This window comes from Lithobates pipiens, unplaced genomic scaffold, assembly GCF_037356315.1.
Source record: "Lithobates pipiens isolate NorthernLeopardFrog02 unplaced genomic scaffold, aLitPip1_a1.2 Scaffold_16, whole genome shotgun sequence".
Lineage (NCBI taxonomy): Eukaryota > Metazoa > Chordata > Amphibia > Anura > Ranidae > Lithobates > Lithobates pipiens.
This window is the reverse complement of record NW_027507748.1, coordinates 193,684,504-193,704,504: the sequence shown is the minus strand read 5'-3', so window position 1 is coordinate 193,704,504 and position 20,001 is coordinate 193,684,504.

The following is a 20,001-nucleotide window of genomic DNA, read 5'->3' as shown; positions in this document are numbered from 1 at the left end:
GATTTTAATTAAACCTCTAACCTTTAATTTAAAATTAACCACTATACATAACCCTTAAAGTGAAACTATACTCACCACGGCTCCAGTGAGGCGGTGTCCCCAAGCTCCCTGCCCGGCCACTGACACATAACATAAGGAAGGTGTTCTGTAGTCCACAAGGAGAACTAAAAGCAATGGTAACTAATAACAGCATAGGCACAGTGCACATGGACTTGCAAGCTCACTAGATCTCTGGAAGGATCTGTTTTTGCTCTTACGGCAAAGATCTAACAAAACACTTTTAACTGTATTTTTAACCACCTCTCATCCAACCACTGTGTATAAAGGCCTTTATGGGAGCAGCGCTGATGCAAGATCTGTATGTGGATTATGGATCCGGGCCGCTGTGAGCTGGTCATATTGATCACAGGCACAGTAGTAAACAATGTTCTCATTGTTTACTACTGTATGAGCTCTGTGATTGGTCACAGCGATCACATTGTACCAGGGCCAATCACAGCGGCTCTGTACAATGTGATAGCTGTGACCAATCACAGCAACATAGTAGTAAAGAAGGTTTGAATGAAACTTTTAGAAAGTCTTACCAATTGGTTATTACAGTGATCATCACATAACAATTTTCAAATATGCCGTATATACCGTAGTTTGCTGACTCTAGAACTTTCTAACAGACAAAATAATTTACACTGATTTGGATTATTTTTTTACCAAAGAAATGTAGCAGAATACATTTGACCTAAATTTATGAAGAAAGATTATTTATTTGCAAAATTTTAAAATAGAAACATAGAAAAAGAGGGAGAAGGGAATGCCGGCTTTCAGCTGCTGCAGGCAGAGACACGCAGAAGATCAGTTCCAGTAATTTCCTCCACCCGCCACACTGATCACCCGCTCTCGCCAATTACAATTCCTCCTGCCGGGATGGGGGGACCTAAAGGGGCAAAGGTTGTAGCTTAAAATGTGGCATGCAGTTTTTTATTTCTGGTTTTCAGAAATCACCCACTTTATGGTTTTCAGTGGTTTAGCATGAAAAAACATATGCAAATTAGAGGCTAAACACATGGAAACCAGAAGCCCTGGAAATCTGCAACTGTACCTTTGAAACTAGGTAATAATACGATCGGACTTTCCGACAACAAAACCGTGGATTTTTGTTTGAAGGATGTTGGCTCCAACTTGTCTTCCATACACATGGTCACACAAATGTTGCGTACATGATATCTCCATTAAAAACGCTAGTTATATATTCTGGATCGTACTTGATTCTGAGCATGCATGGACTTTTGGCCAAAGGACTTGTGTACATACGAACGGAAAGTCCGACAACAAAAATTTGTTGGCGGAAAATTTGAGAACCTGACAACAAATGTTTGATGGAGCATACGCATGGTCAGACTTTCCGCCAACAAGCTCACATCCAACATTTGTTGTCGGAAAATCAGACCGTGCGTACGGGGCATAAGATATTATGGGTAATCGCCAATGAGACATTGTCCAGTATACTTCAGGATACCAGCTGTTACCTGTAAGTTATATTTGAGATTTATTATCGCTCAGGTATGATTTGGGTTTAGTGAGCGTTCTTTGACAATGAGTGAAAGCTGTAACGCAATAACAAAAATGTATTGGTAAGTAGTAAGAAGGTCTAAACTAAAACAGCAATATATCTATTGTACAAGAAAAGGGTAAAAATCATGGATTACATGAAGAAATACAAGTATATTCAGTAAAACATTAATCTACAAACAGTAGGACATCAAAGACATAAGACAAACATTTAGATAAGTACAAGGCAGATGTTCCATAGTTAGCATACTACTATCCACAAAAGGTTCCATTCTGGTGACTGCCCTGCCAGAGAGTGTGCACTCTCCCCTCCTATCCAGTCTGTTTATATCATTACAGGCTGATGCCTCATTTGTTGGCCTGGTGTGGCTCTGATTGGTGGGCCTCCCTATTCCTGGTTAAGGATTGGCTAAATCTCCCATCACTATACTTTACATAAGTCCGCCTCCTTTAATGCAAATCCTTGGCACCGACTATTTTGAGTGGGAGATTTAGCTTGTAGGTACATGCCCTTTTCAGGAAAGTTAAGTATTGATAATGGGCTGGCCACCTTTATTACATATCTAAATGAGGGATCCTTTGAAGTGTAGGCACCGAATCATCTGGGAAGCAATGATACACCCCCACATAGACACCACTCTAAATTAAATATATTCATAATTACAATTATTTTACAGCTATTAATGGAGATTTCACATAAACTCATGAGACAACACAGCAATGGTACTGCTGGTATACATTCCTAACATTATTGGTGTTGTTATTTTTCCTGTTTTCCCAATCTTAGTGCATTACAGTTTTTGAAAAAAATGTATAGTTCTGGATAAACATAAATTATTAGTGCCTACAAAATAGGTTATTGATTTATGACATTTTTATTCTTTTTTTATGAATGCAGTATGTTTTTTTTTTTTGTTGCAAAGATTTTATTAGGTTTTTATAATAACAAAAACAGAAATATAAGTTGCATGGATACAGCAGTACCCGTTATAAAAGTCAGAATTGTACAGTAGGGCAATAATAAAAATAACACGTCTTTTGTAAGCAGATAATCACTTGGCTATTGTATTTTGCGCATTCTAGGTAGGTCCATGCGTATCCTGCATGCCAGTTATAAGTTCATATGGTGAGGACTGCAAAAAGAAAAAACGAACATAAAAGAACATCTCATAGGCTATCGTGATGTAAAGGGTATCAAGAATTCTTATGCCCCGAAGGGGTACCGTATGTAGGGTAATAAATAGACAAACTTCGGCAGGCCCTCCCAACATCTGCACACCCCTAAGGGGAAATAACTGTGCACAGGTGGGGGGCAGAAAGAGGTGTTTGGTATTTAGTTTGCATGTGGTTTGTCTGCAGTCAGGTAGTGCATGAATGCAGTATGTTATAAAAAAATACTGGAGGAACATTTGCATTCATCATCCTGAAAGCTGCTCATGGGACGTACTTGGACATTCTAACATGACAATGATCCAAAACACAAGGCCAAGTCGACCTGTCATTGGCTACAGCAGAATAACGTGAGAGTGGCCATCTCAGTCTCCTGATCTCATTATCATTGAGCCACTCTGGGGAGATCTCGAACGTGCAGTTCATGCAAAACAGTCCAAGAATTTACAGGAAGCGGAGGCTTTTTGCCAAGTGGAATGGGCAGCTTTACTATCTGAGAAGATAAAGAGCATCCACAAATACCACAAAAGACTTCAAGCTGTCATTGATGTTAAAGGGGGCAATACACGGTATGTAAACTTTTCAGTTTCTGTTGCCATGAATGGCAGTCCGTCCATAGGGGGCGCATGGGTGCGGCCCCCTCCAGACAGCCACAAGCACAATGGAAATTTTTTTTTTTACCTGCCACTTTAAAAAAATGCAAAAAAAGTTCCTTAAGTGCACTGTGTTCGTACACCGGACACAGTGCTCTTATGGGAAGCACCACGTCTATGCAATCACGAGATTGCAGAGGTGGCACTTCATTTGCAGGCGTTTAGCCCACCTTGCAGCGCTTTCTGAAGCGCCAAGTAGCTTCCACCCGGCGCTCGTAGTATATATTACTGCGGCCGGGCGGTTTGATTGACATCTGAGTTAGATGTCATTTCCTGTTTTCTCTCTCTCCCATTGGGCCTGGGAGAGAGGAAACAGGAAGTATGCCGCTGCCAGTGGAAGGAGACACCGCTGGAGAGGACAACAGCAAGGTAAGTACCGCTGTGTGGAGAATGGGACGGGGGTTTGAAGTGACAGAGGCTGCATTTAATGGGACACAGGTAGGCTTCATTTGGGGGCACTGAGGCTGCATTGGGGGGACACATGCTGCATTTGGGGGGACAGAGGCTGCATTTGGTGGGACAGAGGCTGCATTTGGTGGGACGCAGGCTGCATTTGGGGGGACAGAGGCTGCATTTGGGGGGACAGAGGCTGCATTTGGGGGGACAGAAGCTTCATTGGACAGAGGCTGCATTTGGTGGGAGAGAGGCTTCATTGGACACAGGCTGCATTTGGTGGGACACAGGCTGCATTTGGGGGGGTCAGAGGCTGCATTAGGGGGACACAGGCTGCATTTGAGCGGGCAGAGGCTGCATTGGGGGGCATAGGCTGCATTTGGTGGGACAGAGGCTGCATTTGGGGGGCAGAGGCTGCATTTGGTGGGACAGAGGCTGCATTTAGGGGACAGAGGCTGAATTTGGTGGGACAGAGGCTGCATTTAGTGGGATGCAGGCTGCATTTGGGGGGACAGAGGCTGCATTAGGGGGGACAGGGGCTGCATTAGGGGGGACAGAGGCTGCATTAGGGGGGACAGAGGCTGCATTTGGTGGGACAGAGGCTACATTTGGGGGGACAGAGGCTGCATTTGGTGGGACAGAGGCTGTATTAGGGGGGACAGAGACTGCATTTGGTGGGACAGAGGCTGCATTTGGTGGGACACAGGCTGCATTTGATGTGTCCGCATTTGATGTGACACAGGCTGCATTTGATGTGGCGGCATTTGATGTGACACAAGCTGCATTTGATGGAACATAGGCTGCATGTAAGGAGGGACTCTGCTGGGGGCACCTGATGTAAGGATGGACTCTGTTGGGTCGCCTGATGGCATCTGGTGGCAGGCGAAATGGCTAGTGACACGCTCAGGGCTCCCACTGATTCTGCATTATGGTGAGTTGAATGATTTAATTTTATATTACAATGTAATAATAGAAATAATGAGCTTAATCATGACACCATAACAACCATGGTCCGGGATGAGTGAAGTGCTAACACCAGGTGTTTAGAATATCTTTATCTGCTGATAAACTTTCTAGAATGCACATTTCTATTGTTGTGTAGGATCTGGGCCTGCTGTCCTCTCTCCCTCTCTCCCTCTCCCTCCATCCCTCGTTCATCTCAGATGCTACACCACCTTAGAGCCACGCCCACTATTTTGCTCAAACCACACCCGTTTTCACCAAGTGGGAGGGGTCAAAAAGGAAGGGCGGGGTCTGGAGCCCCCCATCCTAAAACTTCACCAGCCACCACTGGTTGTCATTATGATTTAAAAAGAGTAAACACAGTTGATTGGTAATAAATGGCTTCAGCCAAACACTAACCATGAGTGAAAGAAAAGTTTTTGTGTTATTCATATTCTCTGATAAATGGGCAAGAAATCATAAATTCTGTAAATGTATGAGCACAACTGTATATATATATATATATATATATATATATATATATATATACACACACTAAATTTCTTCAAGGCTGTATTTTAATGCCATGTACACACGATCGGACTTTCCGCCAACAAAAATGTGAATTTTGTTTGATGGTTGTTGGCTCAAACTTGCATACACACGGTCACACAAATGTTGGCCAACAATTACGAATGTGGGAACGCAGTGACCTACAAGACGTACGACGAGCCAAGAAAAAGGAAGTTCAATAACCAGTGTGGCTCCTTCTGCTTGATTCCGAGCATGTGGGAAGTTTTGTTAGACGGACTTGTGTAGACACGATCAGACTTTCCGACAACAAAGTTTTGTTGGCGGAAAATTTGAGAACCTGCTATCAAACATTTGTTAATGGAAAGTGCGACAGCAAATGTTAGACGGAGCATACACAAGGTCAGACTTTCTCACATCCAACATTTCCCATCTGAAAATTTTACCGCGTGTACGCGGCATTAGACTATTTTATTGGACCATACAAAATCTGATTCTTATCACAATAGTAATATGTGCACAATAAAAGTCACCAAAATGTAAATACTTTGTTATCTCACCAGTCTTGAAAACAGAAGGAAATGATTAAAAAGAAAACCAGAAGCAAAACAAATGTCTTTTTAAATACAACTGTGGAAATGGGCCTTAAGGCTTTTTCCCTTACATTCTCAGAAATAAGTGACAGAGCTATCCCATTAAAGTGCTGCTATTAATGAACTGAACGTTAGATTATGTAAATTAGTTTCCTTGCTAACAACTTGTTTTTGTATATACTGAATCTGAAACAAGGGTGTTGTAGCAGGGAACCATATATGTTTTATCACACAGTTGATTTGTGCCCAGAAGAATACTCATAACAGTCATTTTCAAATGTCCAGTAGGCTGGCTTCACACCTTTCCATTGCACCATTACCAAACAATGAATGCAATAGTATATATGAATGGCACCCCAGTGCACTAAAGCAATGAAACTAAAGTTGCAGCTCACTACAACACATGGTAAAACACTACTATGACCAGTGGTGCCCTACATTGCTAAAAAAAAAAATGGTCAGATGTGGTTTCCTGTTTGCTAGGATTATGGAAGAGCCCTGGGGCCATCATAAAAAAAAACAGAATTATGATTTTGAAAAATTATTATTATATTTTTTTTTACAGAATTCTCAGTTTGAAAGTCAGAATTCTGATTTTCAAACTCAGAATTCTGAGACTGAAAGTCAGAATTGCAAATTTAAAAAAATTCTACAGAATTCTGAGTTTTAAAGTCAGAATTCTGAGATTAAAAGCCAGAAGTCTGAGATTCAAAAGTCAGAATTCTAAAAGTTTAAAAGTCAGAATTCTGAGTTTAAAAGTCAGAATTTTGAGATTCAAAGTCAGAATTCTAAGTTTAAAAGTCAGAATTCTGAGATTCAAATTCAAAATTCTGAGTGTCTAAATATAGTAGTTTTAGGACCAATGAACTATAATGTAGTAACATTATGTAACATTATGTAAATCTATCTTAATTACAGAATGCAGTATAGGCAAGCAGGCAGCGCTGGGTTCTCTGGTTCCTCTACTGTATTAATAGTTCCTAGGTTTGCTGTCTTATCCTTCTTCTCTGCCATCTGCTCCAACATAAAGAGCCATGCTGAAAACGTGTGCATTGTGTGTGAGTGGGGGGGACACAGCTTCCATATACAATGGCTAGTACAGCTCTGCACCCCAACTTGTAGGAAACATTGCACTATTGCCCCTACAAGAGGGAATTGTGAATGGCTAGAAGACAGCAGGACAATCTGTGGCTATGGTCATAACGGTTTGATCATAGCAATTACTTGTCTGGACTAATAAAGTTGTTTCACAAACAATTAACCTCATATTAAGCATGAATAACTGATGTGAGTTTGCATAGTGGCTAGAGTAGCAGGCTTATATTGGTGAAACGCTTGGGTTATAATCAAGGTGAGAGTACATTTTTTTTAAACACATATATTTTAAAATATGAGATTGTGAGGGCCTAAATTGTATTTTATCAATATCACCAAACTGATTTGAAGGTATGTTAACAAAGACACAGTGATATACTGAGCACACAAAACTGTTGCATATGCTGACTAGTATTAATTAGAGTGTAGAGATTTAAAAGAAAAAGCTGTGTGTATATTAGGGTGATCAGACTGGATCATTAGGGTGTCATCTTCAGTTTCCTCGGGACAGTTCACAATTTCAGGAGACTGGTCATAACATATCGATCATAGCAATTACTTGTCTGGACTAATACAGTTGTTTCACAGAGAATTTATCTCATATCAAACATAAAAAGCAGTTATTGAGAGCCCTTAAGGGATAGCATAGTGGTTAGAGTAAAAGGCTTATAGTGTCAAAGATGAACAAAAAACGATACAGCGCTACTAAATCAACTACTAAAAAGGCTGCAACTAGAAAGTGAGCTATACACCAAATAAAATCATTCAAAAATAAAGCTGGACTGTGAAAACCTAAAAATAACATATTACTAATAACACATGTGATAATAAGACCTATATATGTGATAGATATAGGCAAATAATTCAATAATTGTCACTCGGCAACTAAATATCTGAGTAACATGTGAGTGTAGTATAGAAGGTACATAGAGGAAAAAGTCCATGAGTGAGAAAAAGAGTTTGAAAAATATCAATCCACTAGTCCCCAGGAAGTATGTAAAACGATCCAATAACACACCAAGTACACCTCCACCATATACATTGAAGCCTTACCAGAGGCAAGCTATAGCAAGCCTGTGGCTATAACCCAGCCAGGACCCTTGGTCCAAGAATGTGACAGCAACACATCAAATGGTCCAGGAGCATAAGCCACAACAAATCAACTGATGGATGTTTCATGGATGCTCATGGTCCAGATTAATCAGTGAGTTACCAAAAAGTGAAAAAAGGAACTCGCATAGTATAAAACCGTAACACATTCCAGTTTATTTAAAACAAATATTTCACTTATATGTTATCAAGCATCATAGGATAAAAAAGAAAGCCGGCAAACAGGCGAACACCCCTCCACATATGAGGGCAGCGTGAAGGCATCAGTACGTCCAACCTCCCGACGCGCGTTTCGTCATACAATGACGTTGTCTTGGGGCATCACCTAACACCACCTAGCCTCTGCTGTTGTAGAATGATATTCTGCCTCTGTTGAAAATAAGCACCCCTCTGCAATGTGTGCATGTGCTGCTTCCAGATCGCCCTGCAACTTGTAGTAATCTTTTGGGACCTGTGGGGGGATGGGGACATTTTACCCAGTGACAGTCTACTGAAATTGGTAACTGCCTCCAGGGAACTATAGATGTCACACTAATCACCCTAATATATACACGGATTTGTAAAAAAAATCCTACTCTCTAATTAATACTAGTCAGCATATACAATAGTTTTGTGTGTTCAATATATCAGCGTATCTTTGTTAATATACCTTGAAATTAATTTGGATATATTGATAAAATACAATTTAAGCCCTCACTATCTCATATTTTAAAATATATATATAAAAAAATGTACTCTTACCTGGATTAGAACTCACAACTATTACCAATAGAAGCCTGAAACTCTAACCACTATGCTAACTCTCACCAGTCATCTAGACTTGCTTGTATGTTTAATATGAGATTAATTGTTTGTGAAACAACTGAATTAGTCCAGACAAGTAATTGCTATGATCAATCCGTTATGACCATAGACACACATTGTCCTGCTGCCTTCTAGCCATTCACAATTCTCTCACGGTGGGAGCAATAGTGAAATGTTTCCTACAAGTTGGGGTGCAGAGCTGTGCTGGCCATTGTGTTCTGTGGAGGCTGTGTCCCCCCCCACTCAGACACAATACACACATTTTCAGCATGGCTCTTTATGTTGGAGCAGATGGCAGAGAAGAAGGATAAGACAGCAAACCGAGGAACTATTAATACAGTAGAGGAACCGGAGAACCCAGCGCTGCCTGCTTGCCTATACTGCATGCTGTAACCAAGATACTGTAGATTTACATATCCATATAAAGAGCAGAAGACATGTATGTCTGCAGAATGAGGGTCTGTGGGTGTTACTACATTATTGTTCATTGGTCCTAAAATCTTCCTAATAGAGACTACTATATTTAGAAACTCAGAATTCTGATTTTGAATCTCAGAATTCTGACTTTTAAACTGAGAATTCTGACTTTAAATCTCAGAATTCTGACCTTCAATCTCAGAATTCTGAAATTGAAGCTCAGAAAACTGACTTTTGAATCTCAGAATTCTGACTTTTAATTATCAGAATTCTGACTTTGATACTCAGAATTCTAACTTTTAATCTCAGAATTTTGTAGATTTTTTTTTAAATTTGCAATTCTGACTTTCAATCTCAGAATTCTGACTTCCAAACTCAGAATTTTGTAAAAAAATAAATAAAATTAAACTCAGAATTCTGTAAAAAATTCAAAATCGTTAATGTTTTATTTTTATTTATTTTTTTATGATGGCCCCGGGCTCTTTCATAGCACATAATCTGTGCAATATAGATATTTATCCACACATAGATAAGTGAAAGAATATATATATTTTAAGTAGTATAAGTTCAAATCATTAAGCTCACCAATCATTACTTACTACAAGTTTCTTCTGTAATACAGTAAGTGCCAAAGACAGCTGAAAATAATAGTCACATGGTTAAAAAAAGCAAAACATACCGTAATTGCAAATAACATGCATCACTGCTTAGTTTATTGAGCCTCATGTAATAGTGGAGGGAATTTGCTTTTATTATTTGGTGTGAATGTATCCTTTATGTCTTGTCAGGCTAGGATAATATTTATAACAATATATCTAGGCACTGCAGTAACAACATTTCTTGTTTAATAACATGTTCCTCAAGATTTGTGGTCCAATTTGTGAATTAAGAGTTCCTTAATAACTTTCGGTGTCTACAAGTATGGTATTATGTCCAATACATTTAATGCTGTGATTCATGCAGTACGCTACAGCAGACATAATAATGTTGCTTTGTGTTTCCTTACTGCACCACTTCATATTTAACTGAGGCCAAGCTGTCCTCCTAAATAAAAAAGTGGATTTTCTACTTTAGTGTTATGTAACATCCCAGTAAATTACCGCCTCCCACTGAATTATGAGAGAGCTGCAGTTGGCTGTGTGCTGCAATTCCTTACACTGATGCCAATTTTTCTTTCATTTCTATTAAAAATGTATAAATGCTTTTTTACTGTATGATGCTATGAGCCTTCTGTAGCACATTCCTTCTATGAGTGACATAATACATTTCATTGTTGCGCAGTTCCTTAAAAACAGTTTTATTTTTTTAAATGGACATTGAAAGCAAAAAGCTCCCAGATGACTGGTTTGACCTTAGAGCTTGCCAGTTCAGTCAGTGTATGAATGCAATACAAGACAGGAGTCATCTGACCATTTAACGTCACTATGCCTGGATAATGGTTTTACCAAGTAATTGATTCCAGCCTGAATGGATGTGTACAACTGTTATATCAGTCTCGTAAATGATTACCCCCTCCCACCTTCCTCCTAGACCATCTAGAAAGCAATATTTCCTCTGTATTAATGTAGATGTTTCATCAATAATTTACACTTGATCCACATTATATATTTTACACATAAGGCACAGGGCTGGGAAAGCAGGGGCGGACTGACCATTGAGCCACTCGGGCACTGCCCGAGGGCCCCGGGCCACTAGGGGGCCCCATCAGGGTTGCTAGCCTCAGTAAAACCAGGGACAGTATGTAAAAATCTGTGTTTTTTTACATCTGCCTCTGAAATGTCCCTTACCGATATCCTTTTGGTCTAAAAATCTAGAGATTATAGCTGCCCCACCTCTCCAGTACCTTCTAAGCCAATAGAAACATGTCTGTGTATACTGTGCCATTGTATACTGTGTGTGTGTATACTGTGTGGCCCCATAATCTCGGATTGCCTGGGGGCCCCATAATCTCATATTTCCTGGGGGCCCCATGAGTTGTCAGTCCACCCCTGTGGGAAAGTGTCCTTACCCAAATGTATTGACTATTTATCAAACCATACTTTAGTGGTTCTTAATAATATGTATGCTAAACCATAGGTTTGTGGTTTATGCAGATTGTCCTCAAAATCAATATATGTTAGGGGCACTGAACAGTTAAAGACATGACATAGCTTGTCATACCTGAGTTAAGGGACACAATATGAACCAGGGCCCTTGAGCTTCAATCTCAGTCTTAGAGCTAAATCGACACTGATGTTCCAAAAAAAAAAAAAATTAAACCACTTGAGGAACTTAGACATAAGGGATATGGCCTAAAAACTTAAATGTATCCCCAAACTCCTGCTCCTCTCCCCTTGCTGTAAATATGGGCAAATTTCTGTTTTTAAAACGCAGCCAGATAGACACTCCTCTGTAAAATGATACTTGTGTATAGTCTAATAAATACAATATATTGTTTCATTGTATGTTTCATTATATTTACTATTATATTCATATGTAGATCAATGTTTTGACATTTAATCTACATATGACACGAGTTAAAGTCCATTTTGGACAAAATCTACTCTTGCAGTGGGCCCCTCGCTGACTACTAGGGTTTAAAGTTAATTAGGAATAGGGAAGAGGTTGCATTACTTACTTTTTTTTTAGGTATAAAGGCTTATTGAATATGGCACTTGACAATAGACATAAAAGCTACATTCAGTAATAATATAATAATCAAAGGATACAATTCTATCAGAGTCCAATCTTACAAGTAAGGAAGGGCATACACAATGCAAATTTCTTTCCTGCAATCACGGGTTGCAGGAAAGAAATTCACACGATTCCCCCATCAACACAGACAGTGTTGACAAAAGCATCCCTCCTGATGAGCAAATATCTGCTCCCTGCAGGGGGAAGGGGGCAAGGGCAGGCACAGGAGAAAACTGTTATTATCGTTAGTGGATAAAGCAGCTGCTAGCAGTAAGCACAAGAGAACCGGACTGGCTGATCGATCGATCAACGTGGTACATTCAGCCTGCCCATTAACGGTTCAAATCCTGGCCAAGATTTGAACTATGTATGGCTAGTCCAAGGCACAGTCATCATACCATTAATAGTGCAACATGTACAGATCAAGTATCGTCATTTCCCAATTCAAGAAATGGACATGCACTAAGGCTTCCACAGTCGTAGACCTTTTAAAATACCAGCATATCCTAGAGAAAGGGTCTCCAAACTTTCTAAGCAAAGGGCTAGTATACTGTCCTTTAGACTCTAATAGAGGCAGACTGTGGCCAGTGGAAGTAGAAAATGCCCCAGTATCAATGGAAGTGAACAATTCCTCAGGCTTGGTGGTCAGTAGGAGTAAAAAACATACAAAGAGCATGTGGTTAGAAGGAGAAGAGATAATGCCCCATCATTGCTATGGGAGGAATAGTGCCTTATCATTGGGGTCAATGGAAAGAATATTGCCCCACTACTGGTGTCAGTGGAAGGAATAGTGCCTCAACATTGTTGACAGTGGAAGCAATAGTGACCCAAGGGCCATATAAAGGCAAGCAAAGGATCACTTTTGGCGAGTGGGCTGCAGTTTCGAGGCCACTGTCCTAGAGTATGGAATTGTATCAGTACTCATCCTTTTGTATATTTATGACAGCATGTTAAGGAAGAAAGAGGGAGGGTTGGTAGGAGTAGGAAGGAATGAGAAGAGCTCCCAGCCAACCCCTACCACCTCCAATACAATAAACTCTACCATGGTAGAATCCCCAATCACCCCCGTACAAATAAACCACAACCCAGAAACCATACCTCCCCCCCCCCCATAGTAAACCAGATTATATCATCGCCTTTTTTAGTGAAAAGTCCTCCTCCAACCCCAAACCCCAGAAAAAGAAAACTCACAGAAGAGGCTGTAGAGGAGGACGAAAGAACAACATACGCAAACATATTAAAACACCAAAAACTGTAAAAATCTTTAATCTATCCTCATACAACCCATCACCCGCTGATATCTCATTACTCAGTCGGGGCTTAAATTTCGCACCTATAAATAGACCCAACCCTTTCACCATCTTTAAAGATCTGAACAATTACGTACGTACGTTGACTCTAAAAAGACACTTCCACATAAAACAAGAAAAAAACTCAAAAGAGACTAAAGAACTACCCGCCCCACTGATCACATCCCCACTCCATGACCATACAGGATCCATCTCCAACTCATCTCTTATCGACATCGACACTCTAGAAATCTCTAATGACGATGAAATGACGTCACAATTACTCACCCAACATCTTATCTCATCCCCCCCCATTATCCATACATCACTGAAACCTAAATCAATATTTTTTCCCACTCATTCTAAAGGCCCATACATTGAAAGTTTTTATCGAGTAGTCTATGCGGACATAATCAAACTATGTACCACCACTTCAAAATCCCAAAAAAATCTAAAATATAAAAACAATCTAACCCGCTCTGAAATTTTAGCCTTAAACAAGCTAATACATAAAGAAGACCTAGTAATCAAGCCTGCCGACAAAGGGGGCGGAATAGTCCTCCTAGACCGATCCGACTATGTGGCGGAGTCTCTCCGCCTCCTTGCTGATGATTCTACCTACAAAAAATTGACCTATGACCCAACCAATATTTTTGCAAATGAAGCCGAGGCTTTAACCAAATTTGCCCTCCAAGAAGGGATCCTTACAAAAACAGAAGCCGCCTTCCTACAAAAAAATTTCTACCAAATCCCCTACTTCTACCATCTACCCAAAGTACACAAAAATCTCCACCACCCTCCTGGCCGACCAATTGTGGCTGCTATGGATAGTGTCACCACAGGCTTCAGTTTATACATTGATCAATTCCTACAGCCCTTGGTGACACAACTGCAATCCTATATCCGCGATGGTCGTCACCTCCTAGAACTCCTGGCCCCTTACAGATGGGAAACGTCATATACCTGGCTCTCCCTGGATGTCAGTTCACTATATACCTCCATCCCACATGACTTTGGCCTAAAAGCGATTGAAAACTCCTTAATCAATGACCCCCTAATGAATATGAGGCAAGCGGACTTTGTGCTAAAGGCCGTTAATTTTTGTTTGACACATAATTATTTTACCTTCAACGGTGACTTTTACCAACAGATCCAAGGTACAGCTATGGGCGCCAATTTTGCGCCCTCATATGCGAACCTTGCGATGGGCTTCTGGGAGTCCCACTACATCTACAAAAATAATCCTTTTTCAGAAAACATAATCTTTTTCGGTAGATACATAGACGACCTTATCCTCATCTGGGATGGAGCAGCTGACTTAATCCCCCCCTTTGTTCAACATTGTAACAATAACCCCTATGGCCTATCCTTCACGTCTAATACCAACTGCGAGACCATAGCATTCTTAGACCTAGAACTGGGACACGAAGGTCATGCTATTATCTCAAAAAATTATACAAAACCAACCGTGGGCAACTCCTACCTTCACTTTAATAGCTGTCACTATCCAAAATGGATTAAAAACATCCCAAAGGGACAATTTTGGCGCCTAAGGCAAAACTGCACCAAACAAATCGACTATATCGAATCCAGTAACACCTTGAAAACTAAATTTAAAGAAAAAAACTATCCTGCACCCCTTATAGAAAACGCTTTCAAACAGTGTCTTTCAGAAAAAACTGCAACAAAAACAGACCGCCCCCCACAGAATTTCTCTAGTAGATTCATCACCACTTTTCACAATGAACATAAAACTATGGAAAGAATTTTAAAAAAACACTGGAATATCCTACAGCAGGACCCCCACCTAAAAACTGAACTCCCAGCCCGACCATCTGTCACTTACCGCAGGGCCCCAAACTTGAGGAACAAAATCGCACCCAGCAAATTAAAAACTCAATCCATTTTTCCCAAAACCCTCCAACTGATACCTCTAACTGGGATGTATCAATGCCACAAAGCACTTTGCAAAACATGCAAATTTGTCAAACACGGACAAAAAGAATTTACCACCAAAGGCAAAACCTATGAACTAAAAGAATTTTACAACTGCTCATCCGATTTCGTAATATATGGTCTGAGTTGTCCCTGTGGTCTCATATATGTAGGGAGAACCATTAGGACTCTCAGACAACGTTTCGGTGAGCATCGTAGACTAATAGAAGGAGGCACAGACCCCCATAGCGTGCCCAGACACTTCGCCCTCTGTCATAAGGGGTCCACATCAGGTCTCAAAGTCTGGGTTATCGAGCAGATCCCCAACCATCTCCCTCCAGCGGAAAGGTTTAAAAAATTATGCTCCCGCGAAACCTTCTGGATCTACACTCTCGACGCACTCTCCCCAGGGGGAATCAACGAGTGTATCGAAATTGCCACCATCCTCTGATATAACCAACCCGTTATCATCTGTTGTAGAGCTCAAACTGCCCCATACCAGACACCCCTTGTCCATAGTGCGGTCTCTATCATACAACATGATTCCACAAAAAAATATCCTTCTATCTATATAGATATCCTCTCAATCTATCCGCTTGCTCTAGCTACCGATATTTATGGAAAATATATTAGTATACATATTGTTTCCAACGTTACTGCATCTCTCAAGCGATTATACTCTGTCTTCTCCTTGCAAAGAATCATGCACTGATATTGGCTTGTATATGTACCCATGCATTTCTTTTAGAAAATTATTGTTATGATTTTGTATTTGTGTAATACTCCCCCCCCCGTCCACCCCCCCTCTTTTTGCTGCCCCCCCCCCCCCTCTCCCCAGGCCCCCCTCCCTCTCCCTTTCCCTTTTCCCCCCCCTTTTTTCCCCCTTTCCCCCCCCCCCTTTTTTCCCTTTCCCCCTCCCCCCCATTTTTATTTCCTCCCCTCCCCCCCCCCCGTAATCCACTCCCTCGTACCCCTTTTTTTCCTATCTCCGCGCCCCACACTCATGTATGTGCTCACACACATACACACATGTGTCCATGTAGGCATATATGTGTGCTTTCCTGATTATACTTCTGTTTTTTAATTCTCATTTTATTGTATACAATACGCTTAGAATAACATTATTAATTACATTAAAACACTGATAAGCGTACGGATCTACACGTGTATGTGTGTATGTGTCTATACACATACACTATTTTTTATTTTTATTCCCTTATAACACATATGTCCTGCACGTCCAATCTCCAATATAATTATATCTATACACTCCATGTATGCTCCTCTCTTTTTACCTTCCTTTCTAAGTTTTTTAAGCCTTTTTACCCATTTTTAATATAAATTTTTTATCTTCCTTCCATCCCCCTTTGTTTACTCATTCTTCCATCCATTCTTTGATTTTTTCCAAATAGGATTTTATCCCATAGATATCTTTACCGATATGTACATAAGATTTCACCATAGACGTTGACTTCCTCCTTATACTAAGCCGCTCCAGCTCCCTCTCTCTCCCACTTCCCTCTCCCCTCATTACTCATCCCACTTCCCTCTCCCCTCATTACTCATTGTTTTCCTTCTCATACTCGATTGTAGCCCCGCCCACTGCCCTTAGCCTGCCCCTATTTATATCCTGAGTCCCCTGCATTTTTTTCTGATTCTGCCTGATGAAAGAGCGCGGTCGTCCGACAATCTCGACCCGCACGCTCAAGAAACGCGTCGCATACCCGCTGACGTCACAGCCCCGCGCCCTGGTCGTCTCTGCCTCCCAAGCCTCGTTTTGAAGACCGCACATCTCGTGTCCACCACAAGCCGGCTGCTTCATACAAAACACCTGCAGTGGACAGCATGTGAGAGGAACAGGAACAACGCGATGAGATGACAGATGTGGACCGGACCACTGGCTGACGTCCCAAAAATCAGATATACCAGATGACCCCTGGTGTTTAATGCTTACTTTTTGCCTACTAAATGTGAGTGCAAAATTTTATGTTTTTTACACTGAAAAATAAAACCTTTTAAAAAAATCTGCACCCAGAGGCGCCCCTTTCTCTCCTTTTTCTCCTTTATCTACAGCAATCCAGGAGCTCAAGTTTCAGCTCTTTTAAGGTGGCAGCCCTGCATGCGGATCCACCCCCCCCCCTCCCCATCCCTTTTCCCCTCCCCCTCTCCATGAACTAAAGAACATTTATTCCCTCCTTTTTTTGGTCTGGACAAAGTAGTGCATTCCCTGCACTCATCATATGTAACCTTATAGACTCCTTTTTTTCAAGTGGGAACCTAATATCTTTGATTTGCGCCAAATACTTGTCTTAGGAGTAGGAAGGGGAGGAGAGAAGGAGAGAAAATGAACAACGTCAAAGGTTTCCATCTCCATATGTATCCAAGCCAAACATACCTTGTCCAATTTTGTGGGACAATTTCTACTTCTATAGGTTAACTTGTTTAACACCTTATTAATTGAAACACTCCATGTACTTAGAGTAGTAGAGGTAGGAAGAGTCCAACCCAACAGTATTTCCCACCTTGCAAAAAAAACAATTAGAACAGGAATAGCTTAACTGTAGTCTTCTAACTACCATATCCTATATTACACATAGTAGGAGATGTGTCGGCTCTGGTCACAGGGTAAGATCGCAGATGTAATTTAGACCATCAATCACTGACTCCCAGAAAGTACCGTAAAGAGGGCATGACCGTGCTATATATATATGAACGTACCAGTAGAAGAATTACACCTAGTGCACACAGAACTCACCATAGGATAAATCTTAGATAGCCTTTGAGGAGTATAATAGGCTCTGTATAGGAATTTCAATGGTATAAATCTGTCTTTAGGTGATATCAAAAGTGTAATATATGTAATTATACTGTCACCCCAGTCCTCTTCAAAAAGGTCAGGAATATCGCCTCTCCACCTCGCATAGGTCTGGGTCAAATTAGAGGCATGAGCTATGGAGAGGCAGAGGGAAGATAACAGCTTCTCATCACACTTTAAGCAGGCAGGCGTTCAATAGGATCAGACTGCAGAGTAACAAACTCAGGAGGTTGGGCATTAACAGCTTGCCGCAGCAGTAAATATCGAACGTTTATCTTATTGGATAGAGAATATTTAGACTTTAATGTCAAGAACGAGGAAATTGTACCTTCTGATATAATATGCTTTTAGGGATGTAATCTCTCGGACAGCACACAGCCGCAGGTCAGAGAGCTGACAGAGATGGAGAGAGATGGAATCACACATAGGGGGAAATAGGGGGAAAAGATGGGGTCCGCACCATAAACTCCCTAGCCTGGTTCCACGCTCAAATCATTATTCTTATAAGGCAGGTAGGGATGAGCCAAACACCCCCCAGTTCAGTTCGCACCAGAATCTGTGAACGGACCAAAAGTTCACACAAACGTTAGAACCATATTAACTACAATGGACGCGAACGTTCAAAATCTAAAGTGCTAATTATAACAGCCAATATGCATGTTATTGTCCTAAAAAGGGTTTGGGCACCCAGGTCCTGCCCCAGGGGACATGTATCAATGCAAAAAGAAGTTTTAAAAACTGACGTTTTTTTCTGGAGCAGTCATTTTAATGATGCATAAAGTGGGAAAAAAAAGTGAAATATTCCTTTAAATATCGTACCTGGGGGGTGTCCAAAGTATGCCTGTGAAGTGGCATGTGTTTCCCATGTTTAGAACAGTCCCTGCACAAAATGACATTTGTAAAGGAAAAAAAGCCATTTAAAACTGCTTGCGGCTTTAATATAATGTCTTGTCCTTGCAATATGGATGAAAATCTTTGAGAAAAATGGCATGGCTACCCCATCAGCCCCCCTACCCCTGCCAATTACCAGCCCCTTTGAGTCTTGTATGGATATTAAGGGGAACCCCGCACCCAAAATATGTTATGTTAATGTTAGGCAGATGCCTGTGTTGCACAAATGAACTACACAACACCAGCAACGAGGGGGTAGATTCAGGTGCATGCTGTGCAGGAGGCACACTACACTGATTGAATATTAGGCTGATGCCTGTGTTGCACAAATCAGCTACACAACACCAGCAATGAGAGGGGGTAGATTCAGGTGTATGCTGTGCAGGAGGCACACTACACCCACTGTAACAGCGCTAGGTTAGGAAGCAAAGCAAAGCTGACACTGTCCCTGCCTATCCTGCTCTCTCCCTGAACACTACACTCACTGTAACAGAGCTATCTAAAGAAGTAAAGCACAGCTGACACTGTCCCTGCCTATCCTGCTCTCTCCCTGAACACTATACTCACGGTAACAGAGCTATCTAAAGAAGTAAAGCACAGCTGACACTGTCCCTGCCTATCCTTCTATTTATGAATGCCGCAACACACCACACAAGGCTGCCGCGCTGGCAGCCTTATATAGTGTGGGGCATGTACTAAACCCCCCGAGTTATAACTGGCCACAGGCATCCAACCCGTGGCCAATTATGGCTCTCCTCACTGCCGGCGCTGTGATTGGCCAAGCATGCGGGGTCACAGTGCATGCTTCGCCAATCATCAGCCAGCAATACACTGCGACTGGCACAGTGCATTGTAAGCTGTTCGTATCACACCAATTTGATGCGAGCGGCCAACAAAGTTCTGGTTTTGAGGAACAGACGAACGGCCGATGTTCGATTTGAACATGGGTTTGAATTGAACACCGGGCTCATCCCTAAAAGCAGGTAACAAACGGATGGGCTTGGGGCCCCCGGAACACTAAAGTACTGAGGGCCATGTAGGAGTCCAAGCAGACTGGAAGAATAAACTACGTACTGTGACTAGCACTGGTGCCCAATAATAAAGTTATAAATTTGGACAAGCTA